The following is an 18,077-nucleotide window of genomic DNA, read 5'->3' as shown; positions in this document are numbered from 1 at the left end:
TCTTCTCATGCAAGATCCTCAAGAAAATCCTTCACGTGCACAAAGCTGATGTGGCACCTCGATCTCATCCTCATCTCTTAGCTCACTCATCATAGAATGTCATCAGTTGATCACACGAGCTGGATTGCCAAATCGGAAACCCTAGAGCTGAGACTACCAACTGGTAGTCACACTTAGTGAAACCTCAACACCGGTTCACTGCATTTCTTCATACCGGCTCACCAACTTCTTTCAATCTGCATACCGATTCACTTGAACTTATTGACATCAATGACAACATACATTATCATCATATCAACATATTAGTTCATCATATGCCAACATATTGATCACCTGATTGTCTATGCTTCTAACTCTGTTGACTCCTCTTAGGAGGATGTATGCTCCCCCCAAGATGAAGTTGTGTCGCTCACTATCGATGTTGTTGTTTCTATCCATGAGGATTCAACTTCTGTTGCTCTTGTTTTGCAACCCTGTTCCACTCCTACCGAACCTGCTCCTGATTCCTCTACAGCAACCTGCTCTTATTCTGCAACAGCCTATTGTTGTTTTGCAGCAACACTCTACTATCACAACTCATTGTGTTCTGACTGGGTCCTCCCCGCTTGATCTATCCTTTGATGGTCCCAATGATAGTATTGTTTGGATTGTGGTTTATCGCAGGCGGAAGGGAGAGTCTTCTCCCCTCCCCCAAACCCCTCCTCTCCTGCATTCAGGGGTCTCTCCCCTTCTTTGATTGGGGTTTCAGTTGTTCACTGGTTCAACAAGGTTTTCTTTGGCTTCTTTAACTATGCTTTTTCATAGTTTGCCCCCTATTTTGTTGTCTCTTGCTCCCTCTAGGTTGTTGTATAATGGATTTGCACCCTTTTTCTTGCTACTTTCTTAATCAAAAACTGAATTTGAACTAAAGGTTGGAAAAAAGTTGTATAAATTTTTTTTCGAACAATTTACTTTTATTAGTTAAAAAACATTATTGACAAAAGAAAAGGTAAAATTTTTAAGTTGTGGTCTTATGTAAGGTTACATTAAATAGATGCTAAGTCTATTTTTTATCTTTAATTTAAGATTGTTTAATAGAGCAGCAATTCCTTTTTACTTAAATAAATATACACATTCACAAAGAAAAATATAAAGGAATAGAAGGTGATATTTAAGTTATACATCAAAAAATTTATTTATTTTGTTTTATTTTTAGTTGTTTTTAAAAGGATTGTTCTATCTAAATCAATATTTGAAATGAAAACTATAACTTAAATATAATTATTAATCATGTAATAAAAAATTGTTTTTATATTCTATACAATTCAAAGTTTGAAATGAAAAATTATCATTTGATACATCGTATTAATCATACAATAATAAATAAATAAAATATTTTATATTTTATACCATCTAATGTAGTTTTTTACATTCTCAAATTTTCTACCCTCGAAAATATTATTGATCTTTCTAATAGTTTTTTAGAATATTGTGTTCAAATGGATTCACCATTAGGGATAACTTTAAGAAACCACCCCCCAGGCAAAAGTGTAAAATCCTAGTGAATCAGACATTATTTTTTAGGGGAAATTTTCATATTAATGGCAAAATGTTTTTCCAAAGTAGGAAAAAAAATCATTTTAGATTGACGATTTTTTCCTAGGGTGTGAAAATTACATAAAATTCTAGCAAATAATACCTTGTTCTATGGGGAAAATGTATATTGTAGGAGGCGAATATTTTTCATTTAAAGGAACAAATATATAATTGTATGGGCGAAAAGTTTTAGTCCAAAGGAAAAAATATTTAAGCATATTGGCCATTTTTATCCACCGCTTGAAAATTATTTAATTTGTTTGGCTAATATTTTGTTATTTATGGAAAAAGGTATATTTTATTAGTGATTTCATGAATTCATTGTCATTAATAGACAAGGCACATCACATCACATTGAGTTTGGACTCTGCACGTCGTATCGATAAGTGTGGCATGTTTGACACGTGAAGGGTGACACATACCTAAAATCCATCAATGATTTTAAACCGTTCGATGATCGTAGATCAATGGTTGAAGTTTTATTTCGGCCCAAATTTCTAAAGAGAACATAGTTCAACAGAAAGTGCCCGGAATGGAATTGGATTCAATAGACACGTATCAAATGTCACGGTCGATAATGTGGGTCATTTAATATATGTCTAGTCACTAACTGCAATTCACTCTGTCCCCACGACTTCCAATGTGGTACTTGGTACTGGTTTATAGTTGTTTCCAATTTCGCACACTCGTGCATTTATGGGGAAAATTTGCAGAGATATATGAAAGATTTAAGAAAATTTAAAGCAATTAATACGGTTAGAGAAGGTATTATTACAATCCAAAGCTTCAGCTATTTATATATGATCTTTGCTTCTTTCATCTTCAATTAGCCTTTGGTAGATAAATCATTGAAGCTCATGGTATTTAAATTTTGCCTCTGATTAGGTCTATAGGCTCAAGCTGTTTAATTTGGTAATCTAATTTCTCAAGATGGAAACTCCTATCTGCTTGAGAAGCATTTCTGTGGAGGACCAGAGGGCCTTTTTGGTCTCCCTTAGAGACCCAACCCTCCAATCAATCTGCAAGGAGGTTGGGATGTTCACTAAGGAGGTTGTGAGGATAGTGTTGGGCAGAGATTTTTTGCATAATGAAAATAGATATCGTGTTAACACGGATGTTACGTCCCGGTTTTTTACGTCTCTTCTGGACCTCGGAGGAGACAAGGTGGATATGTTGATTTTGTTAAGGAAGGTGTTTAAAGAAAACTTCCTTGGAGACGACATTATTGTTGTCATCTTTGCAGAAGTAGGGGTGGGGATCCCTTGGGCGAATGAATTAACCAAGCTTCTCCTCCCTAACCAAACAGTGTCAGTGGCCAAGCAACCGTTTCTTTTGAACCTGAATGTGGAGCAGTTGACGCATCATAGGAAATGGGAGCGGATTGGTAGGGACTTTCTCCAGAAATTGTTCCTCCTAAATGACTTTCCAAACTACAGTTGGCTTGAAGAATTCTCTCAACTTATAATGTCTGAAGAATTCTACATGGAGGGAGGGCGAGATTCTTAGGGTAAACCATGAATGTGTCCACTGCCTGTGCCCTAGCCCCGACCCCCTAGTAGTTTTGTTTTTTTGGCTATGTCCTCGTAACCTCACAGGCTCACTCATTTTGTCTTTAAAGTTTTTGAGGGACTCAGGTCTCAGACATGTAAAAATTGTAAATTTCCGAAACATAAATATTAATGATAATTTTGCAAATTCCAGTTTGTTTCAGTTTGCCTCTTATGGATATAAAAATGTTTTTTATTTCATTTTATTAATGATAATTTTGCAAATTCTTTTTGTCTATGAGCTACGTTATTTCAATATTTTGTTAAAAAATGGAAATAAATTTAATACTGTGATCTTTTTTATGTAATGTTTCTTTCTCTATATTTAATATATATAAAAAAATTCCAATTCGTTCCATTAATTATTTGTGCATTGATTATCGTTGATTATAATTCTATAAACATTAAAAAAAAGATGTTTATCTCGCGAAAAATAAGTGAATTAAAAGTCCAACTTACTTGTTGAAGTTTTGAACTAGTGCATGCGGAGGAACGATAAACATGTTTTGCAAACTTCTAATGGAAGACTTCCATAAACGATAAACATTTAATTAAGTATAGTTAAATTCTAAATTTGCAATTGTATACTTAATTAAATTTAATAAGCTCTATTTCGGCAGAAGTTGAAAAGGATTAAAAATCCTTCAAAACCATTCTCAAAAAGTGACTCGTGTCTGTTGACATGGTCGAAAAATGGCAAAAGTCTTGGGACCCACGACAACTGACAATAGATACCGTCGATAAACATTTGGTGTCTTCAGGGAGGAAATGGGTTGAGAAGAAAGTTCACGAGCCTTAGCACACTGCACGACGTCTCCATTGGTGTTCTCTTGTACAACGGTTTCTTTAGTTTTAGCTGAGGGTTGTGAAGGTTTAGGATCAATAGGAGGATGAATAGGACAAGGTCTACTAGGCTGAAAAATAGGAGATGTTGGATGCTTTCCTTTGTAAGATGTAGGGGGCGGTATTGCAACATATAAAGGAGGAATATAAGGTGTAGGAAGGAGACCGGGTCCATCATGAGGAGGAGGAATATGTCTAGGATCTCTAGGCTTACTCAAATATAAGATTATATCATTCTTCCATTTTTTATAAGATTGAAAAAGAGCATCATTTCAAGTCTTAAGAGGTTCAAATTTTTTAGGCTAAAACTAATCAAGATTAACATCTCCATGCCCCACCATGGGTTGGTACATGCTATGATTTATAGTTACGATTTTGTCATTATGAAGAAATTTGAGACATTTATGAACGATAGATGGGATCGCTTTCATGGAAGAGAACCAAGGATGTCCCAACTTCACACAAAATTGATCTGATGTAGAAATGATAGCAAAAATGACATCTAAGCACTTAGCACCAACCTTAACAGGAAGAGTAATAGAACCTATAGTGGGACAAGAGAAATCATCAAAGATCTTAACCACTAAATCAAATTTATCATATGTTACTTCATGCAATTGTAAAGTATAAAGATATTCTTAAGTTATTACATTCACCATACCTGTTGGATCAATGAGAACCCCTCGTGAGAGTATGTCTTTGATCTTTGCAGTGATATATAGTGGGCCATCAGGTGCTTCAATAGTCTCACTAGGATCAAAGGTGATGCATATGTCCTTAGGAGGTGCAGGTTTATCAATAAGATTCACCACATTATTAGACTCAAGGCCAAGGTCATTAGAAGAAAATTCAAGATTCTCAGACTCAATTAGACACCATTGGATTAGCACCAATCAATGTCTTAGGGTGGATTTTGGCCCGAATATGGGAAGTAAACACATTTGTGAGAACTTCACCTGGAATTGAACATTTTACATTTAATTAACTATAATTAAGTCTATAAAGCTCTATTTCAGGCAAAAGTTGAAAAGGATTAAAAAGACTTCAAAAACAGTCTGGAAAAGTGACTTGAGTCTGGTGACATGTTCGAAAAAATGGCTAAATTTATGGGACCCACGAAAAATGGCAACAGATACCATCGTCCGTGGGATGAGCACAAATCAACGGCTTAGGGTGGATTTCGGCCTGAATGTGGGAAGTAAACACATTTGTGAGAACTTCGCCCGGAATTGAACGTTTTGCATTTAATTAACTATAATTAAGTCTATAAAGCTCTATTTCGGGCGGAAGTTGAAATGGATTAAAAAGACTTCAAAAACAGTCCGAAAAAGTGACTCGAGTCTGGTGATGTGCCTGAAAAATGGCAAAAGTCATGGGACCCACGACAACTAACAACAGATACCATCATCTGTTGGATGAGCATAGATCAACGGCTTAAGGTGGATTTCGGCCTGAATGTGGGAAGTAAACACATTTGTGAGAACTTCGCCCAGAATTGAACGTTTTACATTTAATTAACTATAATTAAGTCTATAAAGCTCTATTTCGGGTGGAAGTTGAAAAGGATTAAAAAGACTTAAAAAACAGTCTGGAAAAGTGACTTGAGAGTGGTGACGTGCCTGAAAAATGGCAAAAAGTCATGGGACCCACAACAATTGACAACAGATACCATCGTCCGTTGGATGAGCATAGATCAACGGCTTAGGGTGGATTTCAGCCCGAATGTGGGAAGTAAACACATTTGTGAGAACTTCACCCAGAATTGAACATTTTACATTTAATTAAATATAATTAAATCTATAAAGCTCTATTTCAGGCAAAAGTTGAAAATGATTAAAAAAACTTAAAAAACAGTTCGGAAAAGTGACTCGAGTGGAGACGTGCCCGAAAAATGGCAAAAGTCATGGGACCCATGACAACTAACAATAGATACCATCGCTTGTTGGATGAGCATAGATCAATGGCTTAGGGTGGATTTCGGCCTTAATGTGGAAAGTAAACACATTTTTGAGAACTTGACCCGAAATTGAACGTTTTACATTTAATTATCTATAATTAAGCTCTATTTCGAGCGGAAGTTGAAAAGGATTAAAAAGACTTCAAAAATAGTCTGGAAAAGTGACTCGTCACTCGCGTTAGGTGATGTCTTCACTGTCCTTAGAATTTAGACTGGAGCAATGAATGTTTTGTCCTTTAGCAGCGAATAGATATTAATAATAATTTATAAAATTACAACAGGATTCTAGATATTTTGCCCTTTAGGTATTACTTTTGTACTTTTCAATGTTTTCAAAATAAGTGACTCATAAATTATAATCGTTTTTAATTTCATGGACAAATCAGTAAATTGAGGGAGATTCAGAAACGGCTACTAGATTGAGGAATGCAAGTTGCAACAAAGTCTATCTGCACCAATCTAGTGACAGAGAAATTTCAGGTAAAATCTAGAACACCTACATCCCGCGTTTTTTACTTTTTTTAATCTCGTGGTTCAATTTAAGGGTTAGCATTTTCAGGCTTGTATCTAGCATTATTTTGAATTATTAACAATAACAGCGATGGGGAAACCGGGAAGCAGTAGTTTAACAGGAAGCCAAGTGAAAAAAAAAATAGACATACCGAACTGATAAAAACACCAAGTTTCACTGATGAATACCATGATATTTATGACCCTGCTATCCATAGTGAAAAGTGTATCATAGATATTAGATGTGCATTGTCTAATAAGGCGGCAGATCCAAGCAAGGCAAAATTTACTGTTTTCAACACAATGTTAAAACAAAGAACAAATAAAATCGCATTGTGGGATGTTGGATTGGGAAGCATGATGTTACCTGAAGTATTCCCTTGCCCTGAATTTGTCATGGTCTGCACCGAAAATTATGATGAAGATAAAAAAGCAATTGTCAATAAAAATACAAAAGAGGAAATTTTATCCATAAACGTGGGAGAATTTGCTCGTTTGTTGAACCTAAGGTTTGAAGCACAAAACTCAAACGTCCACATTGACCTACAAAAGTTGGTAGAGAATTATGAGAGTCTCGATCCAAGCTGTAGAGATTCATTTATCAAAGCTCTAATAATGTGTGGTACTTCGTTGGATCGGAATCATAAGCCTCCTTATGATTCTAACATTTTTGTTCCATGGGTTCGGGATATTATTTCCTTGCTGACATTTTGTGTGGGATTGGAAAATGAAAGGGAAGTTGGTGCTAGCCTTCTTGAAATGATTTTTAATATCCATTGTGTAAGTCAACCAGTAAGATATAATTTTGTTGAGCACGTTGTTCAATCCATGCAAAAACAATTACTAATGATAAAAAAAGGTTCCTGTAAGACATTTAGGTTCTCATCCTACTTGTGCTATCTCCTTCTATCCAAGTATCGTGAAATATTTGAGACCAACAATCTTCACATTGTGAACTATAAGATTGATGAGAAGACTCGGAACAGAACAAAGTGTCCAATATATGAATGGACACCAAAGATAAGGATGCATGATAACAAAAAGAACTACAACCATTTTGTAGACTTCTTTTTGGCACCAACATATAATGAAAATACAAGCACTCCAATGCCTAGATTGCATGTGTCTTGTAGAGATTGCATTCAACTCGGAAGTCAAATACAATTGGTTGACTGGATCTTCATGGAAAAATACAGTGTGTTAAGGTTTTACGGATCAACAGTAAAACCCTATAGACTTCCAATACATGTGACAGAGAGGGTATTTGCATTAGAATGTGTATGATAGTTGGAGAGCACAGATGGGCACTTCCATGGTCAACAAAAGAAGAGCATATTTCCTTCCTTGCCTTTCTCATGTGGAGGGTTCACATTTGAGAGAAAAGCATTCAATGGGGCACATGATTTTTTGACAGTTTTTAGCTTTCGTGATGAGGGTCTCTGGCAGTATGATCCAATCAGTGTAGTTCAAGCAAGGCTTAAGAAAAATGGGAACTCTTGAGCGTTATGTCAACATGAAAGTAAACCATTGCTAGAAAAGCTTAGAAACATGGACTCCTGGGATGAGGTAAAAAAAGAGATGGAGAAAATTGTCGCTGACAATAACATTTCAACAGAAGAATTGTCATCACAAATTATGGCATTGCACACACAGAGGAGAGCATCGAAAACAGAAGGTCCTACAATTTGTACCAAAATATGCTAATCCATCTAACAAATCTATTCCCAAAACAATTCTGCAATAATGTAAAGACAGTTATTGGACTTAAACCAAAATAAATGAGTTTTGGACTATGAGGAAGAATCTGGGTGAACCAAAGACCAGTGCAGAATTTGAGTCTGTTGGCAAATGCACACTCCAATGAGACATTGTAGGTGATTGAAGGTTTTTTCATTGATGGCAACCTTACAATCCTATGACACCAACAAGGCAATCCACCGGCACCAGCAAAGTCAGATTCTACACCGGCACATAGACCACTGGCACTGGCAGTGAAAGGAAACATACTGGCACAGAAGTCGATAGGAATTTTGTTAATAATATATTTTGTTTATTATTGTAAAATCATTGTAAGCCGACTTGGCAAGTTGTAAAATGACTCTTATATATATAAGAGAGTTCATCGTAGGTATTATGGAAGAAGAATGGAGGAATGTAATTAGGAAAATTAAGGCAGACCTATTATGTGAATTATAGGATAAGGGTTTATGTGAGAAGCAGAGCTATAAACCGGTACTGGATCTGGCATAGTAGATGCTATTTTGAAGCAGTACAAAACATTGGATTTATATAATCCATTTTGTAAGTCAGTGAGACTTCCCATTTGTAATTGAGCAGTGAGCTCTAGGCACTTGGCCTTCCTGCATGTGCAGTCCCCTCTTGTAGCAATAATATTCTCTTATTGGCCAGTAAGTGAATATTGTGGGTCACAAATCCCACCGAGGTTTTTCCCACACCGGGTTTCCTCGTTAAACTATTGTGTTATGGTGTGTTTTTAATGTGGTTGCTTTTATCTCTGTTTATTGCATTACTTTTTGTTTACCAGTATACAGTATTAATATGCTCTACATGTTTTAAATAAAGAAAATCTATTAACCGGTCACATACTGATTCACCCCCCCCCCCTCTCAGTATCTGTGGCAATCCTAACAAAGTCCATCGAAGAGGATGAAGAGTTTAGCAAATTGTGGAATATGGAGCATCCCACAATAGCATATGACAGGAGTGAAGATGAAAATGAGTATGAGGTTGAGCCCACTCCAACAACTACTATTGTCCCTAAAATATTAGGTGGAGTCAATGAGTCCATGAAAGAAAAATATAGCAAAGGGGAAAACATTGTGGAAAAAATGGGTTTTGAAGGTGGTGGTCTAGGTCCCAAAGGAGAAGGCATTTGGTATCCACTTGAGGTACAACTTCCATCAGATTCAAAATCAAAAGCTCCCGTTAAACCAATCATTGGACTTGATTCTTTAGTTTCATCACGGAAAGGTACTACTCACTACCCTCAGGGTCCGCCTGCATTTGTTTCAGGTTCAAATCCACAACCACCACCACATCATGGTATTCCCATTGGTGGTGAATCAAGTGCCATTTCCACTAGTGGGGAATCTGGGGATAGTATTCCTATTAGTGTCCAGTCAAGTGCCACTGCAATTGGTGGGGTTGGCATGGATACTACTACTGATACTATTTGTCTCGGTGTTGGACAAGTGCAACAACAAAATATCTCTCGCAAGAGGCCACTAGTGGTAGATACTCATACTATTCATAATTCTATATCAAGTGTCATTGACACTACAAATCTATCATTTGCAGCTTCAGATCAGACCCCTCAAAAGACTATAAAAACTACACATGAAAGTGACAGTGGGACAAGATCAGGAATGGTTGTTGGTAATCCTCATAATGCATTAGTTAAAACCACAGGCATAGGTGGAACTAGAGCCTCTTCTATTTCACCTTTTAAACATTCAATTGCTTCAGCAAGCCCAGATTTTCAATTTCGTGATTACTATGAAAATTTTGAACACACAACAAATACAAATAAAGAAAAAAAAAAGAGCATTTCATAGGGTTGCCCTGACTGAAGTTTTAGACGAACAGCCTACAAGGAACAAGGTATTTCCAACATATGACCCACACAAATATATGATGGATTTCATGGTTGTTATGCCCCCAACTAAAGATAAAAATCCACCACACAGTCAGATAGATCCCTCTGAATTTCAAGTTAGCACCCTCCAAATGGATTTTTCCAAAGTACAAAATGTGGACAAAATTAGTGTGTCAAAAAGGACTAATGAAGTGGTCTACACTTCACTGCTAAAGGTGGAGAGAAAAAAAATAAAGTGGAGAAAAAAATAGAAAAGTTATAGGCAGACCTGGCAAATGAAAAAATCAAAGAGGAAAGTAGCAGATAACAAGTGCAATGATTTGCACAAAAGGATAAAAAATTGGGGCTCTGCAGTAGAAATTGCAAAGCAAGAAAAGATGGATGCAGAATTGAAAGACCTGAGTGAAAAACTGGCTAAAAGTAGTAAAAAAGTTGATGAGGAAAGAACCAATTTTCAAAAATTATACAAAAGTTATGAGTTTGTTGTTGCCGAAAAATAAAGGACCTATTGGATCATGAGAAGGAAAAAGCAAAACATTTGGAAGAGGAAGTAGAGGAAGAAAGAAAAAAAATTGCACAAATGAAAGAAGACTTGCACAATGCAAATGATAAAATTAAAACTTCGAAGGATAGATTGAAAGATAATATGAAAAATACAACGAAGTATATACAAGAAAACATTTGGGGGCAAATAATGCAGAGGAGTGACAAGTTGTGTGAATGGTTTGAATTGAATGAAAGTCTGAGATTAATTTATATGAAAATCAAACGGCACATTGAGAAGAGAATACATGTTTATTCAAAAGAGGATAAGGGAAAACAGATTTTGCAAGTAGTCTACAATACCAGTGACAGCTATTTGGCATCCAAGGGAATTAACAGCCACATTGATGTCACAATTAAGACATCATCTATCCTTCAAAAATGCTAGAAACTAAGGGAAACATCAGAAGTTGTGGATAAATGTGGCAAAAAGATATTGAAGCTCCAAGAAAAGACAACTACTTTGATTAAACTTGGTTTGCCTAAGACCATTGACCCATCAAATAAATTCACTGGAAAAGAAGCTTACAAAAAAAACATGGAGATAAAAATGAAGTCTGATTTAGACTTGCTTTCTAAGAACACGACTCCCCAAAGCTTTCTGCAATTCATCCAACCATTTACAACTCTGAATGCGGTATTGGGTGAAACAATGATGTCAAGTCACTCTTCTAAATATGGATTGTTGACGAAGTTGCAGTTGACTTTCCATAGTTTAAAGAATATTGACCTTCCATCAGACGAAGAGTGGAGCACCCTATAAAAACTGGAACGGAAATCTTAAGAATCGTAGTATGTATTGCACAGTTTTCTGCTTTTACTCTTAATTTCAAGGTTTTATGTTTTTTCTGTTTGAAATTTGGCATCGCTTGAAATAACTTTGTTTTATGAACAGGAAAAAACCAGCACTCGCTATTGCTAATCCAGTCTATGAATCTGTGATGCACAGTGCAAACCTTCAGCATGTAAATTTGTATTCTCAAATTTTCCCAAGTTTTAACATTTCTCTATTTCTGATTACTAGGTTTTCAGCACTGCTATTATCTATATTTAATTTGCCATGGCTTGAATTAATATTTAATTTGTCATGGCTTGAATTAATATTTAATTTTGAACTCTGTTTTTTTAATAGGAGACATCAGACATGTAGTAGTTGTTAAATTGCTAATTTGGCCTATGATGGCCATGTAAATTTGTGTTGAGTTTGTGATTTTGATGTTGAGTCTTCACATGTTGCAAATCGACTTGAAGCTGTTGTTGCTCCCTTGTATCTATAAAAGGGAATTTAGGGTCATTTGCAAAGGGTTCTGAAACTTTGTATTGACTTTTGCATGGAGAATCACACAGAGTGGTGTATTGAATGAATTGTATCATATGGCTATATTTTGAAAGAATTAATGAAAATATAAGTTCTCAACATGTCTAAATAAACATCTCTGTATCAATAAACACATTATGGTCTCTTATTATGCTATTTTAAATCTGGAAATAGAAAGTTGAAAAATACAATTACAAATCAATATTAAATTCTAATTGCAAAAAGTTGAGAGACTCATAAAATATCATCAAGTTATCAACCATAATAATATGTTTTTTGTAATATGAATGATGAGATACAGTAATAAGATTAATAAATACCAATCTCTTATAGTTGTCATTCATCCTCATCAAATTCAGAGCTTTCTTGATTCTTGTAAGTGTTTTCTTCACTCTGAGTCTGCATACCTTAGTTGAACTGCATCTCAATGCTACCAGTAGGTCCAATACATGAGTCAATAGTCCCACTGGCACTTTGGTTTTAAGTGTTGCTCAAACCTCTTCTTTCACATTTGGACCTCCAGATTTGCAATACCCTATCGTAAGGAAAAGTGTGGACATCATACCTAGATGTATAGAGTCTCAAGCAATTTTCCAAATTTTTGTCTAGTTTGTTTCTTATCTTTGATTTTAGGAACCCCAAAACATTGAAAAATCTCTCATCTTCCACCGAACCCAATATCACGGTAAGACATAAATCAGCAAGCTTCAAACATTCTGGCATTGAATCACGCAACGCTTCGTTCTCAGCTATATATTTCCAAAGCCTTGTTACTGATCCCTCTTCACAGGGGTTCTCCATTCTGCCATATTGTTCCCTCATAGTGTATGCAAAACGAGATGATTGCCCTCTAAGATGAGTTTCGTCTAATATTTCATTTATAGTTACTCCATTCAGTTCTCTGGATATGCAAAATTGTTTTATCAAAGTCAATAACTTACTTCGAAAATCAGTTGCACGGTTGAGGCTCCAATATTGAGGAAACACAATAGACATGGCTTTGAGTAGGTTGTCAGGAGGGAATCTACTTCTAATTTGTGAGGAAAGATCATAGGCAATTTTATTCACAGAAGTAGTTACAGACTCAACAATCTTGTCGAAATCTTCCCTTGTAACTCTTGCTAGTTGCTTCCTGGGGCGCTTTCCTGGTTCCTCGGGGTCAACCGTGGCATAGAAGTGCATTGGTATCTCAACTCCCCGTACATTGGCACACACCTCCTTATTTGCACCGATTTGTAAAAAGTTATCAGGATTGTTCAAATCTGTGAGTGTCTGCCACAACAAATTTTTCATCAGATAGTGTTGGTTGATTTAGATAGAGATTGTCGAAGGTCATGCATGTCATCTTACTCGGTGTAGCATATTCTGCAATATACAGAGCTCTTTTTTGGGCAGCCTTCATAATATTCCTCATTTCCTCTAGCATGGGCAAAAGAGCTGCTAAAGTTAAAAGTGTCTCTAGATTACTTAACCTCCAAAGAAGGTCAGGAAATTTTGGTTGCTCTGATTCGTCGCAAGTTGTGTGAAATAGTCCAATCAAGGATGGATATTCTGAAAAAACTCGATCCGTTGGACCATCCAAAGAGATCCATCTGGTATCATTATCCTTGAGAAGCTTGTTCCCATTAGTTATTCCATCAACAAAGTGTTGAAATTCCATAAATCGCTTGGGACTTCGACAAAAGTGTGAGTAGAGCTCTTTGATTAAAATTTCATTTTTTTACCGAAGCATACTTGCTCACAATTCCAAAAGCTAGATTCATTATGTGAGCTAAGTAGCGAATTGCAGTAATGTACGGTGCAAATGAAGTTTCAATCTTTGTACAAAGACTGTTCCTGTGACCTTGCATTACTAAAGCTCCATCTGCTCCAACACACACCAAGTTTTTGGCAACCATCATGTCATCCATACCTCCATATTCAATTAAACTCCTCTTTAGTAGTTGAAATAAATTTTTCGTTGTCGCACTCTCCTTCATTTTAGCAACAAATAGTAGATGAGGTTGGCAGGCATGATTCTGTACAGTATAAACATGCATGCATACCCATGAAGTATTGTCTACTGTTGTAACTTCGTCTAAAGAAAATGCAATAAAGTTTGACTCTCTTATTCTTTCTTTTACATCTTCTTTTTCAACCTCAGCAATACAACTTGCCCATTCCCATCCACTGTTTATTAGCCAGTGACTATTAGGATAGTTAGGAACTTTCAAAAAGTGTAATAAACCACTAATTGATGGAAAATTTGTCATAGGACACCCTCAGCTCAAAATATAAAAAACAATGCTTAACTGAACAGCTTTTCCCAGTTGTTCTATTTGCATTTCTTTTCCAAAACTAGCTTCAATAGAATCTTTAACTTCAGCAGGCTTCGTCTGTATTTTCTCATGAAAATAATACTCTTCGGCATTCCTCATAGGCTTACATTCCTCCTTTGTTTTCTATTTTATCATTGATTTTTCAACTCCGTCTATCATTTGTTTTTCATAAACTTTCCCCATATGTTTTTCTATGGTGTCAAATTTTAGCTGCAACCTAATTTCCTTGTTATGTTTCCAAGTGCAAATCTTACACTTGCATTCTATTGGAGGCTCGCCTTCAATTGGATTCTCCACTGGTTCAATGAATGGATACTTTGATACCCAATTAATTTGAAAATTCCTCACTAACATATCCCACTCCTGATCCTTTTTTGATTGTGGTTGATCCTTTTTTGATTTGGCTTTTCTTTTCCCCTTCCATGCATTATCATCAATGGCATTATCACCCAAGTCGATTATATCATTCCGGCTAACTTGGGCATCTACCAGATAATTTTCTTTAAGATCATCCTGATCTGAGATATCAGGTTCGCTACCGTCTTCAACATTCGGTGTAGGTTGTGAATTTTGTACTTGTACTTGTGATGATGTACCTTCCTGATTTTCACCACAATCTTTTCCAAAGCCAAAGTACGAAGGCAACGTTCTGCATTTTGTTGGCCTCTCGTGGCCTTCCCCACGTTCAGGTTTCCTATCCTTCTTCCTATTAGACATCTCCAACGAAATAAAGGATGCCAAAAAAATATCAATTTGTTGAAGAAGCAAAAATAGACTATAAAGTATAATATGTGTTTCATTTTCCCTACGACCTACAATCTAGATGTTTGAGGTCTGAATCTCCCAACTAACCACTTGGCACTGATGGGTCCCCATTGAATAATAATGAACTCAACAGTGCAAACAGATATAGATAAATTCAAAATAATATTATAACACTTCAAAAATATGATCGCTCACCGTTAGGTCACTAGCAATCGCCAATGCAGTCAACAACAATGATTTTCCTTGGTCTGAAACTTCGCTATTGATCCGAATTCAGAGCCTAGAACCCACCAGTTTGTGTAGAGATAGATCTGATCTTTGAATGTATTCATAACAATCCTTATATGGCGAATTTTGCAAGAATTTTATATGGTATAAAAACATTTCACGAATCCCTCATAACTATAACACGACTTATGCAATTTTCGAGGCGATTATGGGTCGTCCAAATAATTGGCAAATACAATGTAGTTGGCGAAAGTTGGGGTGAATGGAGATACGCGTCGGCAAAATGTCTGGCGAATTGGGTCCTCTTGGCTAACAAATCTTCATATGCCTATAGGTGAATTATGGTCGTCTATTAAGGCAACCTCAGAGAGTGTGGGGGAAAAAATTAAATTTACCGTGTGTCCACTGTATATTGTATTGCTGAAATCCTCGTATAGAAACATTTAATTACATAAAACATATAGCGATCGAGCCGTGAATTTGACGGAAATTGATAATGTTCTAGCGACATGGCCACCCCCAGTCGGTACAAAATATTTGCCATTTCTCAGGTCGCTGACATGAAAAACTCGCCATTGGTGAGTATTCGCCACTAAAGTAATCTTTGTTCACCATTCACTTCTATTTAGTTATTATTAATAAAGACAATTTTTATTTCTTACGATTTTTTATACTTCTTTAATAATGAATGTGACAAAAACCTCTTCAACTCAAATAGTTCATCTATATCTTACTATTGACATAGCCCTTGCACCCCCTTTTGGTGCAAGTGCTTGTGTAGTTTCTTTGTGTCCCTCTCTAGTGTACATTTCATAAATAGATGGAGCCAAATTATGCTTTGTAACTCTCTCATAAGGCACAACTACAAGTTGGGTTTTAAGGTTTTTTAATTTGTATTTAGATTATTTTTAACCTTACTATTGTGAAAAATAAAATATCTTGTATTAATCACTATAATGGTGGCTATCACCCTAATGTTTTGCTCATTGCTCTAATTTTTTTATGCATCATTACAATATGTTTAGTAGCATGGCTGATTTTTTTTTGTACAAAGAAACATGACAAAATTAATCATGCTAATCAAAGTGACCATGTAGAATAGTTTATGCTCATTGAACAATGAGAAATGTAGATAATTAATTGTGGTCTTTTATTATTCCTACATCATGTATCAAATTTTCTTGATTATTATGTTATTGACTATTTTGGCGATTCTATTTATATAGGAAATCTACCATAGACTGTATTAAAAAATAAATGGTGCATGTGCTATCACATGGATGGTGCATTACCTTAAAATAAAGCTATCCTCAATTTACTTTAAAAGAAAGCTATCCTCTATTTATTTTTTTCAATCAACACAATGAAATACAAAAGTTGTTCTTAAAGACTCAATATGGTATTGAAGATTTATAAAAGAGTTTCAATTATATACTTGTAAAAGTCCATCTTGCTATATGATAATTGAAGTCATTTTAATCTTTCCAAAGTTTTAAAGAGAAGAAAAGCACATTGAAGATGATAGGCACCTCATTCAAGCAAAAGTATTCAAAATGTCAAAATTTTCTCGCTAGTTCTATTCAAGTGAATATACTATGCTCAAGAAGAAATAAGTCAAAATCACATATTAAAACCTTTGTGCAGTGATTGTTGGCATATGATGAACCGGCATGTTGATATGATGATAATGTATGTTGCCATTGATGTCAATAAGTGTAAGTGAACCGGTATGCAGATTGGAAGAAGTTGGTGAGCCGGTATGAAGAAATGCAGTGAACCGGTGTCGGGGTTTCACTGAGTGTGACTACCAGTTGGTAGTCTCAACTCTAGGGTTTCTGGTTTGGCAATCTCGCTTGTGTGATGCAATCGATGACATTCTGTGTTAAGTTAGCTAAGAGATGAAGATGAGATCGTGATGCCACGTCAGCTTTGTGCACGTGAAGGATTTCCTTGACGATCTTGCATGAGAAGATCGACTGCATTAAATGTCTACCTCAGGAATGAACATTCTTCTTAGCAGTATGAGAAGAAAGCGTGATGAGTTACTGATTTCTATGTGCGGTGAAGAATGAACGATGTAGATTGTCTTGTGATCTGTTTGAAATTGTATTGCTCTATGCAAAGTGTTTGGATGGTCAGGATTGGACCGCTTGTATTGTAAACCTAAAATGTTTAGGGTTTAGGGTTTATGCTACCAACCTAATTGTTGTCTATAAGGTCGATGATGTTTGTTATTGTAAGTTGTTGGCAAATGTTGTGTGTGTATCTGAGTGATGAGATACTTGCCAGACCAGTAAGAGAAAACTGCAGAGTGTGATTGCAGAAGTAGAGGAACTGAAAAGGATCTGTCTTAGCATATAGTGTTGTTAACAGATCAAAGCTTTACCTATTGTCTTCTAACCATTTCAATAGTTGGAAAATCCCTTTGTCGGGTAGCTTTAACAAGCTTACTATAAATCCTCTAACCAGGTGACTCAAGTTAATTGAGTTCTTCAAATCCTCTAGCAAGGTAACCTTTAATAGGGTTTCAACCTTTAACAGGGTATATATCCATCCCTTAACCGGGTGATCTTTAACAAGATCGATTCCTAGCAGAACCTTATTGTAAAGTCTTTAACCGGACTAGGCTCCTAACAGAGCGAGCTTCAAAAGAGTTCAAAGACAAGCATGTGGGTATTCATCCCCACCGTGGTTTTTCCTATTTGGGTTTCCACGTAAAAAATATGTGTCATGTGTTGTGCATTTTTCATGTGATGATTAAGTGTTCTTTGTTTAAGTGATTATGCATGCAGAGCTAATGGTTATGGTATTGGTGACACACCACATGCATATGTTTATGGGTAAAGTAACTATCAAG

Source organism: Cryptomeria japonica, chromosome 9 (genome assembly GCF_030272615.1).
Source record: "Cryptomeria japonica chromosome 9, Sugi_1.0, whole genome shotgun sequence".
NCBI lineage: Eukaryota > Viridiplantae > Streptophyta > Pinopsida > Cupressales > Cupressaceae > Cryptomeria > Cryptomeria japonica.
The sequence above is the reverse complement of the archived record's forward strand: the minus strand, read 5'-3'. Positions refer to the sequence as shown.